This window comes from Artemia franciscana, chromosome 1 (genome assembly GCF_032884065.1).
Source record: "Artemia franciscana chromosome 1, ASM3288406v1, whole genome shotgun sequence".
In the NCBI taxonomy this organism is placed as follows: Eukaryota; Metazoa; Arthropoda; class Branchiopoda; order Anostraca; family Artemiidae; genus Artemia; species Artemia franciscana.
In genome coordinates this window covers 48,227,488-48,249,811 of record NC_088863.1, presented here as the reverse complement: position 1 = coordinate 48,249,811, position 22,324 = coordinate 48,227,488, and the positions used below count along the sequence as shown (strand labels likewise).

The 22,324-nt window shown below is 35.2% G+C and overlaps 1 long non-coding RNA gene across 2 annotated transcripts in view; it reads right to left on the bottom strand.

Moving 5' to 3' along the window:
- Positions 1–669: 669 nt before the first annotated feature.
- The window catches only part of LOC136030885 (uncharacterized), a 47,593-nt gene continuing 25,938 nt past the window's right edge, over positions 670–22,324 (bottom strand). For both annotated transcript variants that reach the window (XR_010618383.1, XR_010618382.1), the window contains exons 4-6: positions 19,396–19,566; positions 13,151–13,570; positions 670–1,655 (exon numbers count right to left, since the gene is read on the bottom strand). This is a non-coding gene — a long non-coding RNA (uncharacterized LOC136030885). The remainder of the gene's footprint in view (positions 1,656–13,150; positions 13,571–19,395; positions 19,567–22,324) is intronic.

Below are 22,324 nucleotides of genomic sequence, written 5' to 3'. Positions count from 1 at the left end.
TTACGCTAAAGTTTTTTACTGTTTTAAAAAGAAGAATTGAGAGAAAGAGTCAAACTTTAGCGTAAAGAGCGGGGCGTTGATGAGGAAGCAGCCTCTTTCATATAAGAAGTAAATTCTGTGCGTTTTAAGTTTTAATGTCGCTCCTTACTTTCAGTTAAAAAAACTTGTTTTTTTTATTTAATAACAATAAATGTCGTTACGATGTAAACATACTGCAACACTTGCCAATAATTTCGAATGATTTTAGCAAAACGTAAATTGTTTGGTCACTGTTTTCCCTGCAAAACAGTCGTATCTGAGAGATCACAGATATCAACAAAAGTATGATTAAAACCAACCTGTTGCTATGCAGCGGGAATTAAAAGATCAGTATAGAGAAATCGAGTTCTTTGCTTGTTATAAAAAATGACTTCATGCGAACGACTCATGCATGAATGACTCATGCATACAATGAAAAGGCTACATACTATTATTCAGACAATAGGGCAGAGTGAAAAAAAGAAAGTAAATTTAACTAATTAGTCAGAAGCTTGAAAGAGCACAAAAAAAGTTTCGAGGGCATCCTTGGAACGCAAGTCCCCCTCCCCTTATGAAAAAATCCACTCATCTTCCCAACCAGCCCATCATAAACAAAAAAGCACGAAAAAGGCACAAACTAACACGCCTTAGAACAATTGGAACAACATCACTCAATACAAGCACACTAGTAAAGTCTGCATTACTAAGATACAAAACTTACCCAAAGAGAAGTTCACAAGACACTCATCCACCAGGACACAAAACAGCTTTATGTTTTCATGTGTAGGGAGATATCCACTTACTAGAAAGATATTCATTCGCATCCGTCTTTCTTTGTAATAGATTCTTGCTTTCAGCAGCACAAATGAAACTAACCCTGTCACAGCTGCCATGAAATTCTACATGTCGTCAGCAAAGTTAAGCTCCATCCTCTTTGAACATACATCTATAAGTGCTCCATGCTACGAAATCCTTTAGAATCAGCCAATTAAATTATTAAAATGCACTAGAACATCAAAGGGCAAAACAAAGAACCATGGGTCACTCCATGTTTTAAATTCATGTAATTGGATTTAATGCTCCCACCATCAACACACTATTTCCATCACTCAAAAAAGATGATAGCTTCCATTACTGACAAAAATCCAATCATTCTTATTCATGGATTTAAATATCATTGGTTTCAACGCAATATAAAAACACTTACTCCGTGGACCAAATTCAAGATTATGCTGTATAATAGATCTTTTTTTACACTTGTCATGAACACTTTTAACGTCTTCCACAGATGCAAAAGGGCTTTTTATCAAACTCTGGTTCTATATTTTGATAAATTTATTTGGCTATATATCCATGGTAAAGGCTGCTCAACTTAACTTGCGCGATTCCTTTGTCTGCAAAAACTGTCCTGACCATAGATCGTCATCTCAGAATTATAGGTTGCAGATCAGGTTGTGGTTGCAGGTCAGGTCGAGATTGTAGCAGATCAGATTGTGGGGTCAGGTCAAGTAAGCGTCATTTAATTGTGGGGTGCCATTTTACTTTCTATCCGGTTTACAACAGCTGTAACTCAAAATTTAACATCAAATGACCCCTTCCATAATATTTCCATGATCGTCCAATGTAAATAACGACCCCTGTAAAAGACGAAGAGATTATAAACACTATGCTCTTTACTGTGGAAATGAGGCTGTGTAAATTACGATAAGCGAAATTAGATTCCAAACATCAGATTGATTCCAGAAATTAAATTCCAAACTTCACGTAATGGCTTTTAAAAATTCATCGTTTTTAGATAACCCACAGTTTTTGGTCATGTAAAGAATATGAAAACACGGCTGGGAATTTTCTAACTTTGAAGACTCAGATAATAAATGGAAAAATTTCTATGCTGAAATATTATCCTTAGGTTTAAGTGTTCTTAATCCTCCTACCTAAAAATAATACTCATTGACAAATAACAATAAATGTCGTGACAATGTAAACATACTGCAACACTTGCCAATAATTTCGAATGATTTTAGCAAAACGTAAATTGTTTGGTCATTGTTGTTTCCCTGCAAAACAGTCGTATCTGAGAGATCACAGATATCAACAAAAGTATGATTAAAATCAACCTGTTGCTATGCAGCGGGAATAAAAAGATCAGTATAGAGAAATCGAGTCCTTTGCTTGTTATAGAAAATTACTTCATGCATGAATGACTCATGCATACAATGAAAAGGCTGCATACAATTATTCAGACACTAGGGCAGAGTGAAAAAAAGAAAGGAAATTTAACTAATTAGTTACTGTTTCTATTTTGATGCTTATTCAAAATATATAAAACTCATGAAATTTAACATTACCTGCTAGAAGTTACGTGCCTGAGAAAATGTCCCCAAATTTCAAAAAGGAGGAGAAATACCCCCAAAACATCAAGCGATATCAACGAAAATCACACCACCAGATTCAGCATATCAGAGAACCGTACTGTCGAGGTTTCATGATCTTCTATACAAAAATATCGAATTTTGTATTTTTAGCGAGAAAAAGATCACGAATGCAAGTTTTTTTTTCAGGAGTGATTGTGCCAAACTAGTATGCTAGATGATCGGGACAGGGCTCATATGATTAAGTTCTAGTACCCCGTTCAAGTGATCAAAAACATTCGAAGACAGCTAACCCCCTCCCGTGCCCCATTTTCCCTAAGATCACCTGATCAAAATTTTAAAGTAGCTATTTTGTTCAGCATAATCAAAAGATCTAATAGCTACCCCTTTCAAGACGACTTTACCCCCCAGAGTCCTCAGGGGAAGGGCTACAAGCTATGAACTTATTATTACTAGCGTTTTACAAATTCCTACTGTAGAGGTTTCAAGCTGTTGTTGGCAAAAATGAGACATTTGTATTTTTTACCAGAAGAAAGATCACGGATGCGTGTTTATTTGTATTTTTCCCAGGGGTGATCGAATTGAACAAATGATGCTAGAATACCAGGAGAGGGCTCATTAAAAAAAATTCTAGTTTTCTTCTAGAATGACCAAAAAGCTAGATGGTCAACAGGCCCTGCTCCTATGGCCCTACCCCACCCAAAAGTTGTTCTATCAAAACTGTAGGATAGCCACTTTGTTGAGCATAGTTGAAAGGTCCAATAGCTACGCCTTTGACGATAGCATGACCCCTCAGAGCCCCTAGGAAGAGGGGTGTATTTTATGAAATTTGCACACTTGTCTACGCATAGTTTTTTTTTATTAGGAAGCATACAGACATTTTTTGGAGGGGGGTATTTTTCACAGGGATAGTTTTCTGTCAAGAGGTATGTTTTGAAAGATTCTTTACATTTGTTTAGCTTTCTCTCTGTCGACTCAATTTGACATGTGGAGATGTTCCAGGAGCATTATCCAAAGGAAATTATCAGCGGGGTTGGAATAGTCTGAAGAAGCTTTTTGTGGGGAGATTTTCCTCGGAAAATCTCTGTTATCTTTTTGAATGAAAATCAAATTGCCATGGCAAACTGTAGAAGAAAGACCAATATAGATAATTTAAGTCAGAGGCAAAGCTGGCATAAGCCTTCTTGAGGATATTATATAAATAATGTCTCTTTTTTCAAATAGAACTTTCCCAAGAATTCTCAGGAGAGAAAGGAAACCTGGAACTAAGAGAATAGGACGCGTTAGATCAATTTCTTTTGTTGTATACGGATGGCTTGACAAAACAATATATTCTGGAAGCCGCAAAAAGAGATTTAACAAAGACTGTCACACAACTCACGAAACAAAGGACAAGCCGTGTATTATTCACAGTTGAATGATATTGATAACCCCAAAAACACTTGAAATGCGAGATCCGAGAAATGAAATTTATCAATCAGATATTAAAAGGGACCCTTGGACCAAATACTACCATTTTGGAACAACTTTGCAATGATTCTAATTTGGAGAGGAGTTTAGATGAACCATGTATGTTCCAACAGTCTGACTTCCCACCCCTTGGACCAAATACTACCCTTTTGGAACACCTTGGCAATGAATCTAATTTAGTCTTCAGTAAATCATTAACTACATTTACTTTTTTATTACTTTGCCCTATTGTCTGAATAATTCTATGCATTTTTTTTTCATTGTTTAATAATTTTTTCATAGCCATCTAATTACTCAACCTTTCTATATTGAACTATTTATTCTGGCTGCATAGCAATAAGTTGATTTTAATCATATGTTTGTTTATATCCTGCGACACCTGTGATCTTCTCCCAGGTACACTTGTTTTGATAATCCAATTTATCTTTTTGGAAATGTTCCCAACGGTTAAAATCTTTTGGTGTTATTGCCAAAGATAGGGACACGTTTTATCGTTATCACGTGTTTTTATTTGTCAATGAGTTTATTATTTCCTTATATTCAAATTTGTTTTGCATACAAAACACTTAATTTGTTTAGTACTTTAAAGAGGTTCTAAAAAAATAGGACTAAATAAATAAAATAAACTGCCGAAATATATAAATAAGTACAATTCGCAAAAAGAATGTTCTTCTGGTATTTTTTTGAGCCTAATTGCCAGGTTGAACCACGCTGATTTTTTGGTTTCAGCCATATATTTTGATGGCTGAATATATATCTAATAATTTGAATCCTACTGTTGTTATGTGCCATTACAGAAGTTAAATGCATACTGTGTTATCACGTAGGTAATATTGTAGACCGCAAGATTATAGCGCTGTTACATGAGGCGAGGCTCTTACAGTCAAGTAACACGGACGAATTGGGCTGTTACAACAATGAAACGGAACATGTAACATGAACATGAACATAGCGATTGTAAAAACCCAAGATCATACGTCATCGGTTCTCTCTGCATTGATTGGTGCAAATATGTAAAAGCTATGCGGTTTGTGTATATAACGAAATGAATTCGTCAAAACTTTCTAGTTGTGGAACTAACTTACACCAAGCAACAACACAATAGATATTAGAGTACTTTACAGAAAAAGATCAGAATATGGGAAATATTACATTTGAAGAATGTATGCTGGAAACGCGAAATGAAACATTCAAGCAAAGAACCTTCAAAACTCGTCATCCTAAAGATGCATTGGTGAATTCATCGATTATTAAAGAACTAGGCGTGCAAGAATATGATCCTCGTGTAGTCAACCAGCTCCTGGATTTTGTTTATAAATATGTGACATCAATGCTTGATGATTCAAAAATTTATTCGAATCATGCCAACAAGAAGAATATAGATATTGAAGATGTTAGGCTTGCTGTTGCACTTCGTGTAGAGAAAGATTTTACAACTCCTCCACCCAGAGAGGTTCTTATGGATATTGCAAGAACAAAGAATGCACTTCCATTATCCCTTGTTAAAGCTCACTGTGGTTTAAGACTTCCAGCTAACATACTGTTTAACGGCGTGCAATTACAAATTGAAACCTATAAAAAGGTCTGGAATTGCTCCTAGTTTGGGACAGCCTGTTGCTATAAAATCCTTACCTTTGACACAAACTCCACTGCAATCCTGTCCAATTGTTGGTACTACCCTTCGAACGCCCTCTGGCGTTGTTATCAAACCTCCAGGGCCTTCAAAAATGACAACACAAACTATTGGATTTTCTGTGCAACCCCAAAATATTCCCAGAGCAGTAGTTAAGCTTGGTAGCTCAACAGGTCAAACACAGACAATGAACTTGGCGGAACTATCTATTGCAAATGAAGAGTGTGTCACCGATGCCCGGGGAATTAAACGAGAAAGAGAAGACATGCATTTTGATGTTTGATTTTTTTTTATGGTTTCCATAATGTTTTAATGACAAATGTGCATTTATTCATTAGAACAAGTTATAATTTTTCGATTCAACAGATACTAAATTATTTGTTTAATATTTTTTATATTAGTTTGAAAATTTTGAGTTTTTATGGATATCAAAATTGATTATTGCTTAAGCTAGTTTTTAGATTCTTGGTAGTGTTTTTTTATACTATGTTTGTCATTCTTGAAGATGTTCTCTTTGTCGTAAATTTTTGATATATAGAGAAAAAGAACATCTTCCCCAATTCGATTTTGGCATAGAAAAAAAGATAATTTTAGCAAAACCAGGCGACAATGAGTGAAGATAGCCTCTTCATGACACCCCTGTCGGTTGAGCAGATAATACTCACTTCAAAGTAAGTGAGGGGGACCTGGGAGCTAGCTAAAACTACCTAAATATATAAATAGGTCTTGAAAAAAAAATTCTTTCACTATTAGCTAACTCATACATGGGCACTCACATTTAGGATCAGGGAAGAGGCCAGTCCTCCCTCCTATCCCTTTTTAAAAATGTTGCCATTATCTGACAATGAGGTAGCCCTCTAAATTGGGGGTTCGTTTTATCACCAACTGAATAGTTATTTGGACGTTTTAACTATGCTGAACAAAATGACAATAAATTTTGATCAGATGACTTCAAAGGGTGGAGGGAGTTGGAGGGGGCTAGCTATCATCCAATCTTTTTGGTTACTTAAAAAGGACACCAGAGCTTAGTATTTCCAATGAGCATTTCCAGGTGAGCCCTCTATCAATACGCACATCCACGGGAAAGAAGCAAAACATAAAAACAACAAGAAGTAAACATGCACCTATAATCTTTTTTCTGGCAAAAATACAAAATTCTACATTTTTATGAATAGGAGCTCAAAATCTCTACAGTAGGGTTCTCTGATATGCTGAATCCCATTATGATATTTTTTATTAAGATCCTTTGACGTTTTGGAGCTATTTACCCCTTTTTCAAAAATGAGGAAAGTTTTCTCAGGAATGTAACCTTTCCTGGGTAACATTAAACTTAGAGAACTATGTATATTTTAAATCAGCATTAAAGTTCAATTCTTTTGATGCATGTATTGTTATCAAAACTCTATTCTTATTTTTGGTTACTACTCAGCCACTTCTCTCTACTTATAGTTCTTTATCATAAACTGTTTGATATATCCCAATCTTTCTTCAAAATTGCTTTTATATTAATAAATAACACATAATACTCGCCAGGCACGCATTCAATATTTTATTTTGGAGCAGGACAGGCATTAGTGAGTGGGCACAATCCCGAAAAATAGGAAATAATATATTGCAAAAACTAAAGAAATGTTGGTATTCTGGGCAACCACTAACATGATCAACACTTGCCATTCAAAGTCCCTGATGAACTAAAGGATCAGAAATTCTGCTATAAGGCTATTACCCATAAGACTCCAATGTTTTATCGTTATTTTTTTTTTCAGAGGCATTTCATATCACAGAAGTAGTATAAACATTGGAGGGGCTCATTTTTTTTTTCAGTTCAGTTCAGTTTATTAACATCAAAAATAAAAGGACAACAATAACTCTCTACCCCTACAAGGCTCCATGGCCCGTTACATAGGGGCTTTTTGATTGGAACTTGGAAGTTCCAGTGCCCTATTTAAGAATTTAAAGTGATTGAAGGGCAACTTGCCCCCACGCCCTTTTTTCCCTAATTGCATCCAATGAAAATTTTGAGATAGTCATTTTGTTAAAAATAGTCTAAAGATCAGATAACAAAACTCCAGGGTCAATATCAACCCTGGGCTTTGGGGCAGGCGTTGTCGTTCACCACAAGACAACAAAAATACTGGGGTCAACACTACACCCAGAGCTGGGGGCAAGAGTTTTAAGCTACATCCTGGAGAAATATAAGGTTTTTATGTAAAGGGTGACCGTATGAACTTCAAATATGGCTCATTTGATTGGAAATTTAAAGTTCTAGTTACTTGTGAGTAAAAAGTAATCAGAGGAAATCTAGACCCCCCCCCCCACCCCACACTTTCCCCAAATTGTATCCAATCAAGATTTTGAGATAACTAGCTTATTTGAAACAGTCCCAACAATTATCTAAAAAAAAACTATTTTTTTCACTGAGCTCGAGGGAAGGGTTGTGACTTATGTCCCAGGGTATATAAGACTTTTTTTTATAGAAGAAGTCCCTGTACAAACTCCAGAGGGGACTCAAATGATCAGAAATTGAAAGTTCTAATTCCATTTTTAAGAGTCAAAAGTGATCCAATGACAACTGGTCCTCCCCCAACTCTATTTACCCCTAATTCATGCAGTCAATTTTTTTATATAGCCATTTTGTTTAAAATAGACCAAAGATCACATAACAAAAACTCCGGGAATATCACAGCCCCCAAGAACCCTGGGACAAATGTTGGAAATTATGCCCCAGGGGCTTATAAGATTTTTAAGGAAGGGAGGGTCATATAAACTTTGAAGGAGGCATATTGGATTGTAAATCGGAATTTCTATTGCCGTTTTTCAAGAGTTAAAAGTGATCAGAGAGCAACACTAGCCCTCTCCCCCACCCTTTTTTCCCCTAGACCATAAAATAAAAATTTTGAGTCATTTTTTTCCAAATAATTCAATCATCAGATAAAAACTACAGGGTCAACAACCCCCCTCCAGATTCCAAGGGCTAGTGGTTTAAGTTATGCCCTGGGTGCATATAAGGTTTTTTTTATGGAAGAGGTGGCTGTAAAAACTTTGGAGGGGGCTCAAATGATTAGAAATTATAAGCTCTAGTTCCCTTTTACAACCGGATAAAAGACTCAAAAATCCTTCTGGGGAGCTCCTAGGTTTTATAAGAATTTTCTAATTTAGATGCTGATATGCTTATAAAAAACAATATTCTTTTCAGCTTCAAAGAAATTTACAGGATTGCAGTTTGGAAAATTCTCATTTTCTGAATATCAAAATTACTTATTCTTTAAGCTAGTTTTAAATTTTTTGTAAGTTAGTTTTTATATTATGCTTTATTTTTCTTGAAGATGGTCTTTTTACCTCATTCTATTTTGGAATAGAAAAACGTAATTTTAGTAAAACCAGGCGACATAAGCGAAGATGGCCTCTTCGTGATACCCCTGTTAGCTAATCAGATAATACTCGCTTCAAAAAAGTGAGGGGGACTTGGGAGCTAGCTAAAATTACCAAAATATGAGGGAGTCGACCCCTTCCTCAACCTTCGGTCTTTATGCTAAAATCTTAATGTTCTATAAAACTACCACGGTCCTTGTGTTTGAGCAGTCTCTAATAAAGAATTTACAAAAAGTTAAGCCCCCCCCCCCCCTATGCCGAATAATGTCTGCTTGATTTAAGTCTTAATGTTGGGGAGATTTTCTTTCAAACAGTTCATGGTAACGAATTGTAGTAAGGAGCGACCCGGCTCAATAGTAATCAAAACTCTAAAAATAGAATTTTGATACCAATAGTCACATCAAAAGAATCGCATTTTAATCCTGATTTTTAATATATTAGTTTCATCAAGATTAGTCTTACCCATCAAAAGTTTTTTTTTTGTCAGAGGTGATCGTATCGACTCAGTGGTCCTAAAATGTGACGAGAGGGCTCATTCTAACTGAAATTAAAAGTTCTAGTGCCCTTTTTAAGTGACCAAAAAAATTGGAGGACACCTAGGCCCCCTTCCACGCTCATTTTTTCTGAGATAGACATTTTATTCACCATAGTCGAAAAACCTAATAAGTATGTCTTTAAGGACGACTTACTCCTCCACAATCCCCATGGGAGGGGCTGCAAGTTACAAACTTTGACCTGTGTTTACATATAGTAATGGCTATTGGGAAGTGTAGTAACTTTTTCAGGGGGATTTTTTTGGCTTGGGGGGGAGTTGATGGGGGGATTACGTGGATGGATCTTTCAATGGAGGAATTTTCCATGGGGGAAGAGAATTTCAATGAAGTAATTTCAACTGAAAGTAAGGAGCATCATTAAAACTTAAGACGAACAGCAATTATTACGTATATTACGGGTTTATTCCTAGTAATACCAAGCTCTTTACGCTAAAGTATTTTTAGTAATTTCAACTATTTATTCTTCAGCCTTTGTGATTCAGGGGTCATTCTTAAGGAATTGGGGAAAAAATTTAAGCTTTAGTGTAAGGAGCAAGGTATTAACGAGGGGGTGAGTCCCTTCATACACGCAATAAAAACATTCGAATATGGAAGTTCGTTACGTAAGGTAGTTCGTAACTTATGTATATTTTTTTACTAATGAAAACGTTCTTAAGAAATGAAAAGTTTTTGTTACCTTTTTAAGCAATCTAAAAATTGGAGGGCAACTAGGCCAACTCCCTCGCTCCTTTTTTCTCAAAATCTTCCGATTAAAACTATGAGAAAGCCATTTAGCCAAAAAAAAATAATATACAAATTTCATTTTAATTATTTATGAGTGGAGAGCCAAGATCCAAGCATGAATTAATTCAAAACGTCCAGAAATTAAAAAAACACATTTTTTAACTAAAATTTAGGGGCGGCATTAAAAATTAAACGAACAGAAATTACTCCGTATATGAAAAGGGCTTTTCCTCCTCAACACCCCAATCTTTACGTCAAAGTTTTTTACTATTTTAAAAAGTAGACTTAAGAGAAAGAGTCAAACTGTAGCGTAAAGAGCGGGGCGTTGAGATAGAAAAGCCCTTTTCACATACGGAGTAACTTCTGTTCGTTTCAAGTTTTAATGTCACTCCTTACTTTTAGTTTAAAAAAAAACTTTTTTTTTTCATTTAATATTTAACATAAAACGAAATAAAACCGCCAATTTAACATATTTTTCTACAAAGAAATAAGATCAATCGAAAAAAAAAACACTCACAAAAAAAAGATGTGGCAAGTGTTGTTTTTTATAAATTTACATAATACTAAAAGGTTGGCAATGGTCTGATATTTGGCTAGATATTAACCATCTATCGAGAGTGTGGGATGGACAGGAAACTTGAAAGGGTTCTAGAAATTATACAGCTAAAAACTATTGATGAGTTATGCACTGTGTTCATTTCAGGAGGGGATGGGGCTTTACTGATGACAAGAATAAAAAGATAAACTTTCAGTAAGACAAAAATGTGTTGATACCTACACAAAATCTTTGCCAATCCATCTTTAGGGAAGATTGTAGGCTTAAAAATATTTAAAAAAGGACAATACAAAACTGTCAAATCAGAAAAGCTAAAAAAAAGAAAGCCATGGAGAACAGAACAAACAAACATCGAATCGACCAAAAAGACACATTAATAGTAGTAATGCTCCTTGTTTTGTCAATAATAGAAGTTAAGATTACAAAAAATTATACATTTATCTCGTCAGCCTATCAACTTTTCGTTTGTTAGCATATGCATCTAATTCATTTGAGCCATTTTAGCGATTAAAAAATAAAACAAGCTATTCAGTGTTGAAAACTTTAGTGTAAAGAACAAGGTAAGAAGATTGGGGGCAACCCCTTCATACGTGGAATAATTTCTGCTTTTTTAATGATGTTCCTTTCATTAAAGGAGTCTAAAAATTTTTTATAAAAATTATGAAAAATATAAATATTATCGGAATCAAAAATTATATTAGAATTCAGGTATCGGGTTGAATTGAACCTGCTTTGTCTTGTATTCTAATTTATAATTTTAAATGCAATTAGTTTATACTTGGATTCGCCAAAAAAACAAAAACAAATCTACAAGGAAATTAGAAAGGTTAGTAAAAGAACAAAGAGGTACATGGTTCATCTCCCTTTAGGTTTTATGCCCCCCCCCCCAAAAAAAAAATATATATTGTTAATGTAAGAAATTTAAAAGTATAATAAAAACAAAGAGAGTGGTAAGCCAAAACTGATGGTTTATCCTGCACCCCCTATCGGAGGAGGGGGAAAACCATCTCGGCTGATTCCAGAGAAATGCTATTATGATAAAACAAGGGTATACGCAACGTTCTCTTCAATGAGAATTAAGCCACTGTAATTAAAATTGGAACTAGAAACAATTAATTATGTCATTACAATAACTAATAATCATGAATTATCACTATTTTAAACATTAAATCCAGTAATATTCTTGTTGAATTGCGTCAACAATTGCATTACAAGACTAAATCCTTGGTTATGATCAATGGATCTCTGATAGATCTCGTTAAAGAATAAAATCTTTTTTTTTACTCATATTGTAAGTTGTTAGCTCCCAACATACAGGAAGGATTAAGTAGGCTAGGACACGGTATTTTGTAAGACAGTATATTAGGATAGAGTTCATCTCTCCATTTTACTACATAGATCCATGAGGAAATTTGCAAGACTCCCCCCCCCCCTCTGGTAAGTGAATCTCATAAATATATTTGACTCAAAACTTCAGCGTTATTTTTGGGAGGAAGGTTCTTTAGATTAACCAGATTCAAAGACCAATGAGGAGAGGACAACAAGTCTAGGTATATCCCGATAAAAGCATATGTTAAAAGTATTACACTTTAACCTAGACAAACCTAATTCTTCAATGAGAATTAAGACACTGTAATTAGAATTGGAACTAGAAACAATTAATTAAGGCATTACAATACCTAATAATCATGAATTATCACTATTTTAAACATTAAATCCAGTTATATTCTTATTGAATTGCGTCAACAATTGCATTACAAGACTAAATCCTTGGTTATGATCACTGGATCTCTGATATATCTCGATAAAGAATAAAAAAAATTTTTTTTTACTCATATTGTAAGTTTTTAGCTCCCAACATGCAGGCAGGATTAAGTAGGCTAGGACACGGTATTTTGTAAGACAGTATATTAGGATAGAGTTTATCTCTCCATTTTACTGCATAGATCCATGAGGAAATTTGCAAGACTCCCCCCCCCCCCTGGTAAGTGAATCTCATAAATATATTTGACTCAAAACTTCAGTGTTATTTTTGGGAGGAAGGTTCTTTAGATTAACCAGATTCAAAGACCAATGAGGGGAGGACAACAAGTCTAGGTATATCCTGATAAAAGCATATCTTAAAGTATTACACTTTAACCTAGACAAACCTAATTACTTTGACCTTGTTTGTTTATGAATAGGCCTATAGTTTACTATACTGTATAAGTCTTAAGCAATGATTAAGTAGTTCATACTTACTGTTTTTGATGGAATATATATATATATATATATATATATATATATATATATATATATATATATATATATATATATATATATATATATATATATATATATATATATATAATATTATAATAAATTAATATAAAATATAAAATAAAAGAGTGATAAAATAATTCAAGATAAATGAACAAAGTCAAAACTACTCATAAAACCAAAAAAAGATTACCTCAAGCGATAGTTTGCTGAGCTTGATTGTTGGCTTCATAATTCCAATATCCTTAGTCCTTTGGCAGTTTAATCCAATTATCATATTTTTGCACTCTTTACACTGGATTTTTCATTCTCTACAATTTTTCGACTCTAACACCATCAACAACTACTTTGCAAGATTTCTCTATCAGGATTTCTTCAACCAAAATAGAACCACCACTAACACCATCCTAAATTTAGGCCCTTTATCAGGTGTTTTTGTTTCATTTAAAATTGGGATTTGTGCTTTTGTGCGTTGAGTCTGAGATGAATGAATGGCAGTTGGCGACATTGGACTTTTCCGTCAAGTCCCTACACTCAAAGTAACAGAGGCAGGATATAGTGGCGAAGGCCCTGGAGACTGCACTGGGGCATATGAGCTCATTTGCTCCATTATCTAAAAGTTCCAAGTTAAATAATTCAAAACAAAATAAAGAAACAAAAGTATAAATAATTTAAAAAGAATACTAATTAGCTTCATTGGACGTTGCACTTGGATCTAGAATGATCTTCCTGGAGAAGTTATCCCAAAAAGTTTTTCTGTTAGCTCTTTCAAAAGAAGGTTCAATAGTAGACTAAAACCTTGATAAAGGACTAGTGACAAATATCTGACAATAGCTTGGACCACAAATCTAAGAATAAAAAAAATCATATACTATGCATACTAAAATAAAAAAAGGAGATATATAACACTATTAAAAGAGAAGCTGTGAAAAATATTTTTGCTGATATATCAGCTGGATATGGCGCATTTCAAACTAAAATCAGCCGTGTTTATTCAACAATAAAAACTGAAGCTAAAAGCTTTCAAAAATAGTTGAAATTACCAAAAGTGCTTTAGGGTAAAGAGCGAGGTATTTAGGAGGAGACGAACCCCTTATATGCGTAATAATTTCTGTTAATTTTAAGCTTTAATGCTGGTCTTTACTTTCAGTTTAAAAAAAAAACTTTTTCGAATGTATTTTTTCATTGTTTTTTTTTAATAATGCTAGAAAACCCTGCGTCCCCTTCATGGAATTTCTCTTCCCCAATGAAAATCCTCCCACGCAGCCAACCAGCCTCAACCCCCCAAACCAAAATAATCCCCCTGAAAACGTCTGTGCACTTCCCAATCACCATTACTGTATACAAACATTAGTCAAAGTTTTTAATTTTCTGGGACTGTGGGGGAGTAAGTCATCCCCAAAAACATAGTTATCATATTTTCCGACTATTTTGAGCACAACAGATGACTCAAAATTTTGAACTGTTGACTTTGGGAAAAAAATGAGCGTGGGAGGGGGCCTAGGTGCCCACCAATTTTTCGGTCAATTAAAAAGGGCACTAGAACTTTTAATTTTCGTTATATTGAAACCTCTCACGACATTCTAGGACTAATGGGTCGATAGAACACCCCTGAAAAAAAAAAAAAACAAAAGCAAAAAGAAACAAGAGCTAAGAGCTCATACGACACTTGTGACGAGGCGAGAAGAGCTAAGAGCCAAGAGATCAAATGGTATGAGCTCTAACAAAATTCTATGAATCAATAGATTGATTTAAAAAGGAAAATAAGAGGCTTAATGCCGGTCAAGATTTAAAATAAGAGCTCTGAGTCACAAAGTCCTTCTAAATATCAAAATTCATTAAGATCCGATCACCCACTCGTAAGTTATAAATACCTAGTTTTTTCTAATTTTTCCTCTCCCTTTTGCCCCCCAGATGGTCGAATCTGGGAAAAACGACTTTATCAAGTCAAATTGTGCAGCTCCCTGACACGCCTACCAATTTTCATCGCCCTAGCACGTCCAGAAGCACCGAACTCGCCAAATCACTGAACCCCTCCCCCCAACTCCCCCGAAGAGAGCGAATCCAGTACAATTCTGTCAATCACGTATCAAGGACATTTGTTTATTCTATCCACCAAGCTTCATCCCGATTCCTCCACTCCAAGTGTTTTTCCAAGATTTCCCCCTCCAACTCCCCCCAATGTCAAAAGATCTGGTCAGGATTTGAAATAAGAGCTCTGAGACATGAATTCCTTCGAAAAATCAAATTTCATTACGATCCGATCATATTATCGTAAGATAAAAGTACCCAAATTTTCATGTTTTCCAAGAATTCCGGTTTCCCCCTCCAACTCCCCCGAATGTGACAGGATCTGGTCGGAATTAGAAATTAGAACTTTAAAGCACAAGATCTTTCTAAATATCAAATTTCATTAACATCTGGTCACCCTTTCGTAAGTTACATATACCTCAATTTTCAAAATTACCCCCTCCCCCAATTCCACCAAAGAGAACAGATCCGGTCCAGTTATGTCAGTCATGTATCTTAGACAGGTTTCTATTCTTCCCATCCAGTTTCATCCTGATCTCACCGCTTTAAGTATTTTCTAAGATTTCCGGTCCCCCCAACTGCCCCCCCCCCCCAATTACGCTTGATCCGGTTGAGATTTAAAATAAGATATCTGAGTTACGAGGTCCTTCCAAATATGAAGTTTCATGAAGATCCGATCACTCCTTCGTAAGTTAAAAATACGTCATTTATTCTCATTTTTTAGAATTACCCCCCCCCCCCCCCCCCCCCAATTGAGCGGATCCGTTCCAATTATGTAAATCATGTATGCAAGACTTCTGCTTATTTTTCCAACCAAGTTTCATCCCAATCCCTCCAATCTAAGCGTTTTCCATCATTTTAGGTTTCCCCACCCCAAACTTCCCCCAATGTCACCAGAACCGATCAGGATTTAAAATAAGAGCTTTGAGACACGATATCCTTCTAAATATCAAATTTCGTGGAGATCCAATCACCCGTTCGTAAGTTAAAAATACCTCATTTTTTCTAATTTTTCAGAATTAACCCCCCCCCCAACTACCCCAAAGAGAGCGGATCCGTTCTGGTTATGTCAATCATGTATCTAGGACTCGTGTTTTTTTTCCACCAAGTTTCATCCCGATCCCTCCACTCTAAGTGTTTTCCAGGTTTTAGGTTTCCCCCTCCCAACTCCCCGACCCCGTCACCAGATCCGGTCGGGATTTAAGATAAGAGCTCTATGACACGATATCCTTCTAAACATCAAATTTCATTGAGATCCGATCACCCGTTCGTAAGTTGAAAATACCTCATTTTTTTCTAATTTTTAAGAATTACTCCCCCCCCCTCAACTACCCCAAAGAGAGAGAATCAGTTCCGATTATGTCAATCATGTATCTGGGACTTGCGCTTATTTTTCCCATCAAGTTTCATCCCGATCCCTCCGCTCTAAGTGTTTTCCAAGATTTTAGGTTCCCCTCCCCCCTCCAACTTCCCCCAATGTCATCAGATCCGGTCGGGATTTAAAATAAGAGCTCTGAGACAAAACATCATTCCAAACATCAAATTTCATTAAGATCCAATCACCCGCTAATAAGTTAAAAATACTTCATTTTTTCTATTTTTTGCGAATTAACCAGCCCCCCACTGCCCCCCCCCCCCCCCAGATGGTCAAATCGGGAAAACAACTATTTCTAATTTAATCTGGTCCGGTCCCTGATACGCTTGCCGAATTTCATCGTCCTAGCTTACCTGGAAGTGCCTAAAGTAGCCAAACCGGGACCGACAGACCGACAGAATTGGCGATGGCTATATGTCACTTGGTTAATACCAAGTGCCATAAAAACCAACAAATAAACACGCACCCGTGATAGATCTTCTGGCAAAAAATAAGAAGTTCCACATTTTTGTAGATAGGAGCTTGAAACTTCTAAGGTAGGGTTCTCTGATACGCTGAATGCGATGGTGTGATATTCTATGGCTTATAGGGAATCTTTTCCCCTTTTTTTCAATTTTTTTTATTGTTTTTCTACAGAAAACTGAAAATTAGAAACAAATAATCAAAAAAAAAAAAAAATACAACGATTCATACAAAGAAACGCTATTCGCATCTATTCATAAAATAATATATCTATTCAAAATCATTAGTTTTGGTGAAAAATAAATTTGTTTCATTTAGTTTTTATTTTGAAGCCAACATGTTACATGTTTTCCTTTTAATACATGATAGACCATGGCAAATACAAGAGCGCTATCTATTTCAAAACAAAGATATCTTTCAAGATTTGATGCATAGAATAATAATATGGTGTCTTTCTTGCCATTGATAGCATTTTGTATTCCGTGTGCAATAGAATTTACTTGTAGCGTTCCGTTTTGGACATTTTGCTAGACAGCTCAAATCCTTTGTACAAAATATCCTCTTCAATGGGGGCTGTTTTGCCTTGTACGTAAAATGCAGTTCAAAATTACGCCCATATTCCGTTTCAGTTTTGTCTGACATCTACAATTTTTATGGCACTTGGTATCTACCAAATGACATATAGCGATCGCAAATTCTGTCGGTTGGTCTGTCTGTCCCAGTTTTGCTAGTTTAGGCACTTGCAGGTAAGCTAGGACAGTGAAATTTGGCAGGCCTATCAGGAACCAGACCAGATTAAATTAGAAATTGTTGTTTCCCCGATTTGACCATCTGGAGGGGAAGAATAAGCACAAGTCCAAGATACGTCACTGACATAACCGGACAGGATCCGCTCTTTGGTGGAGTTGGGGGGGGGAGTAATTAGGAAAAATTAGAAAAAATGAAGTATTTGTAACATACGAACGAGTGATCAGACCTTAATAAAATTTGATATTTAGAAGAATCTTGTGTATTAGAGCTCTTATTTTAAATACCAACCAAATCATGTGACATTGGGGGGAGTTGGAGGGGGAAACTGGAATTCTTGGAAAACGTGAAAATTGAGGTATCGCTATCTTACGAATGGGTGATCGGATCTTAATGAAACTTGATATATAGAAGGATCTTATGTCTCAGATGCTCCATTTTCAAGTCGAATCGGATCCGGGGACATAAGGGGTTGGAGGTGGGATACAGAAATATTGGAAACCGGAAATTTTGGAAAACGCTTAGAGTGGAGAAATCGAGATGAAACTCGACTGGAAGAATAAGAACAAGTTATAGATACGTGATTGACATAATTGGAACGGATCCGTTCTCTTTGGGGAGCTAGGGGGTGTTAATTTGGAAAAATTAGAAAAATTGAGGTATTTTTATCTTAAGAACGGGTGACTGGAGGAGTTGAGGAGGGGGGAGTTGGAGGGGGAAACCGGAAATCTTGGAAAACGCTTAAGAATGGAGAAATTGGGATGAAACTTGGTGGGTATAATAAGCAAATGTCGTAGATACGTGATTGACGTAACCGTACTGGATCCGCTCTCTTTGGGGAAGTTAGGGGGTGGGGTTCAGTGCTTTGGCGAGTTCGGTGCTTCTGGACATGCTAGGACAATGAAAATTGGTAGGCGTGTCAGGGAGCTCCAAAAATTGAATGATAAAGTCGTTTTCCACGATTCAACCATTTAGGGGTGCTGAAGGGAGAGAAAAATTAGAAAAAACGAGATATTTATAACTTACAAGTGGGTGATCTGATCTTAATAAATTTTGATATTTAGAAGGACCTCGTGACTCAGAGCTCTTATTTTAAATCCCGACCGGCATTAAGCCTCTGATTTTCCTTTTAAATCAATCTATTGATTCTTAGAATTTTGCAAGAGCCCGTACCATATGAGCTCTTGGCTCTTCCGGCCTCGTTACAAGTGTAACGAGAGCAGATAGTTGGCACTAAATTCTATGTACGCCTTGAAAAATACTTGACACATTTTTCTAGCACCGAAACAGAGTTCTAGCACCAAAAGAGTCAAATGAAACTATTTAGGGGCTCGTTTATGGGGAGGAGGGTCTTTGGGATACAGCCAGGACCTGACAAACTAAAAAGTCAAAATATATATAGAACTGAATTAAAAAATCATGTACATTTTAAAATCTAGTATTTTAACAAATCTATTTTATAGGCATTCAAAGTTCATACTTAGAGCTCGTATTTAGTCAATAATGGTATCTGCCCTAAGAAATTATAGGCTCTGAAAACTTATCACAGGTCCGTTTTCTCAAAATGGCACCCCAGACAACACTGTCAAAAATTCATTTTCAGTCATTCGACAATTTGTATATCACAAGCTGAGTTTTGGGCAGATGAACTGCAGTTATTTATTACTACCTATAGAATAATAAAAATAGAAGAAGAATAAATACAAGGAACAAAACTACTTATCCATGCTTAATTACAAAAGAAAATTAAGGTACTATGAGAACAAAAATAATTTCAAAAAAGTCAATATTCCTATTAAGAATTGTAATAAGAAACTTTATACCTAATAGGAACTGTTTTGATCGCATACATGTTTCCATCTAATATGTGTTTGGCTTTAAAAACTCGTCCAAAGCCACCTCTAGACAAAAAATTGATATCAGTGAATTCCCTTTCTAGTTGAGGTTTTGGGAAGACTTGACAAAACTCTGCATTATCTGACCCAAGATTTATCCTGCAAAAGATCCAAATGTAGATAAAAAATTTAAAGCTACATATTGTGAATTATAAAAACAGCTATTTTTAGTAGCAGGAATCATAAATAATACAGTATATTTACTTTTTAGAAGGGATTGGGTAGCGGTCCATCTTTTGAAAAAATAATACAGCGGTATTTGCCAATATTTTCTGAACTAATGGTCGGTATAGATATCTTATTTTTGGTCAAACAAGAGGAAAATCGGAATGTATTTGGTTTTCAGGAGAACAGCAAGCGGTACAAAGAATGACTCAAAGAGGCCCTTTATTAACAAAAGATAAAACACAATAGCACAAAGACTTGGTGGTATGAGAGACCTGCTCAACAAGAAAGTTTACAGTAAAAATATTTAAAAAGTAGGATGCATAGACCGACTTATACTCAGTTTTTGAAATACTACATTTGTCTCTAGTTACAAGCTTACTGCTAAGGAATGTGCAGTTACCGAGAGATAGACTACTAAATTTGGCATATGAGCAATTATTAAAAGAGGGTAAGAAAAAATCTGGACGATACTATGTTTTCACATGGACAAAAACGATCGTTTCGGATATACCAACCAACTCTGAGCTTTGAAATATAAAGTTAAGCGGGTACTCGAAGACGAGATGACCCCAAAATGGGAAGGGGAGGTATGGAGCTCAAACACTTTTATTTAAGATTATCATATTCTTAGGGTAGTGTTTGAACAAGGATTCTAGTTTTAGTTAAATCTACTGGACTGGGTACTTGCACAGTTTGTGGAGCTACATAATCCCAATACATAAAAGGTCAAACATTTGTAAGAGGGAAAAGTGTCTTGGACGCCAAACTCAGAAATATGGGAATAACACAAGTTTTAAGCAAAAGCACGTTGATCAAATATTGCTTCAGAAAAAATATGAATGAAAAATAACTTTAATCCCCAACATAACATTTCTCAGCAGTTCACATAAGATTTATTTTATCGAACATATTTATGACTTATACTAAATAGTTACAAAGACATTTACCTATATTAAAAGAGGACCTTATTTCAAAAGAAAAAAATAAATTTAGGCATAAAACTACAATTGGTGTAAGAAAATCACTGACTTAATTTAACTCAAAATCTTGAGGAAACACCCCCTTCTACACACGTACTTCTCCCGTTATTCAGTATTCAAGTTGATCCCCGGTCGTAGATCTTCCCAGTTTTGAATCAATGGTGTCATTACCATTTTTCTCTGAGAGGGGGGAGTATCTTATGGTCATATTTAATATTTCCATAACTAGAACATATCTTTCTATTCATATGTTGCAATGGATGTTATGAACATATCAATACAAGTGGTTGCTCTTTTCTTCTTCTTTTTAAAAAAAAGTAGTTCATAGTTCAAATATTACCTTCGTAATTAATGGAATAGACGCTAAATGTTATGTAATATCCTTTGTCGGTTTATTTTGACCATACAAAATCCTGAATTTAACACCAAGTATTTTCGGCAATGCAAGTTATAATAATTCTTCAGAGTTTAGTCTGTTTTGGTTGGCTTTTGTGGGCTGAAAATACTCTTACAGGATCAGTTATCAATTGTAGGCTGCCTCCACATAGAAGTAAAATATTTACAGGCATGAATGTATTATCAGTTGAAGGTAATCGGCTTAAAATGGATTTTGCAGGATTTCAACTCTTGTTAACAGAAGAATATGGCAAGTGTGCAAAACCATGTTCTAACAAGATGGGCCCCCAAGATTGGACAAAGTCTCCATTCATACTGGAGGCCGCATGGACTTCATGTTGTCGATTTTTAAACTGGCATGAGCACTTCGTGTAGACTTGAGAAGATGTATTAGTCCCAATCTTTCTCTGGATTGAGGCAATAATAATTTCCTGAGGCCACCATTCCTTCTTAATTACGGAGGGGCACCCTTCCTTCTTAATTTAATTAATAGCAGTACAATTTCTCATTTCATATAAAAATTGGACCTGGTTATGAACTTTACATTCAAATCTACTGGTTATAGTCATAAATAGCACATTAATCAAGCAAACTCAGAAATCAAAATCATAGAAAATTTAATGAGCGTATGTATAAACTTACTGATTATAACTAGCTACTCAACTGGTGTTGCATTGAACCCAGTAGATTGAGAAGTCAACTATAGATACAACCAACTATTTTTTCTTGTAGATTTCAAATATCTAATATTTTACCAAGGACACCATTTTAAATTTTTAAAAAATCAAATTTGTACAGTAAAAATTTGATCGATTTTGTAAAAATCCTTTGTAAAAATAATTTTTTTGATTCGCTAAGTCATACTTATTTAGTTATTAGTACGTAGAACATGGTCATTTTTTAAATAAAATTACTTTTGATTCAGTTTGAATGGATGGTACTCCTAATATGATATTTTCTGTACAAAACAAGAAAAATATTTTAAAGAAAAAGATATACAATTTCAAATATACGACATTTTTGGCAGTTGGCCATAGAAATTTTGAAGTAGACCAACTACCCCTTTAAAGAGGGATTTGCACCCAGTATAAGTTATATGTCTTTCTGCCTACAGCTGACAAACATTAGACCAGATTATCTGCTTGTTTCAATGCTTGGTAGCTCAGATATTACCTCCAAACACTTTACACTGGACGTCATTTCTAAGTGCAAGGCTTGGAAAATTTAAAAATAAATAAAATCCTCTTGGATTGACAGGGAATAATATTTAAAAAGTAAGTATTTGTAAAGGTTTAAGCTGAAAATTCTATTTT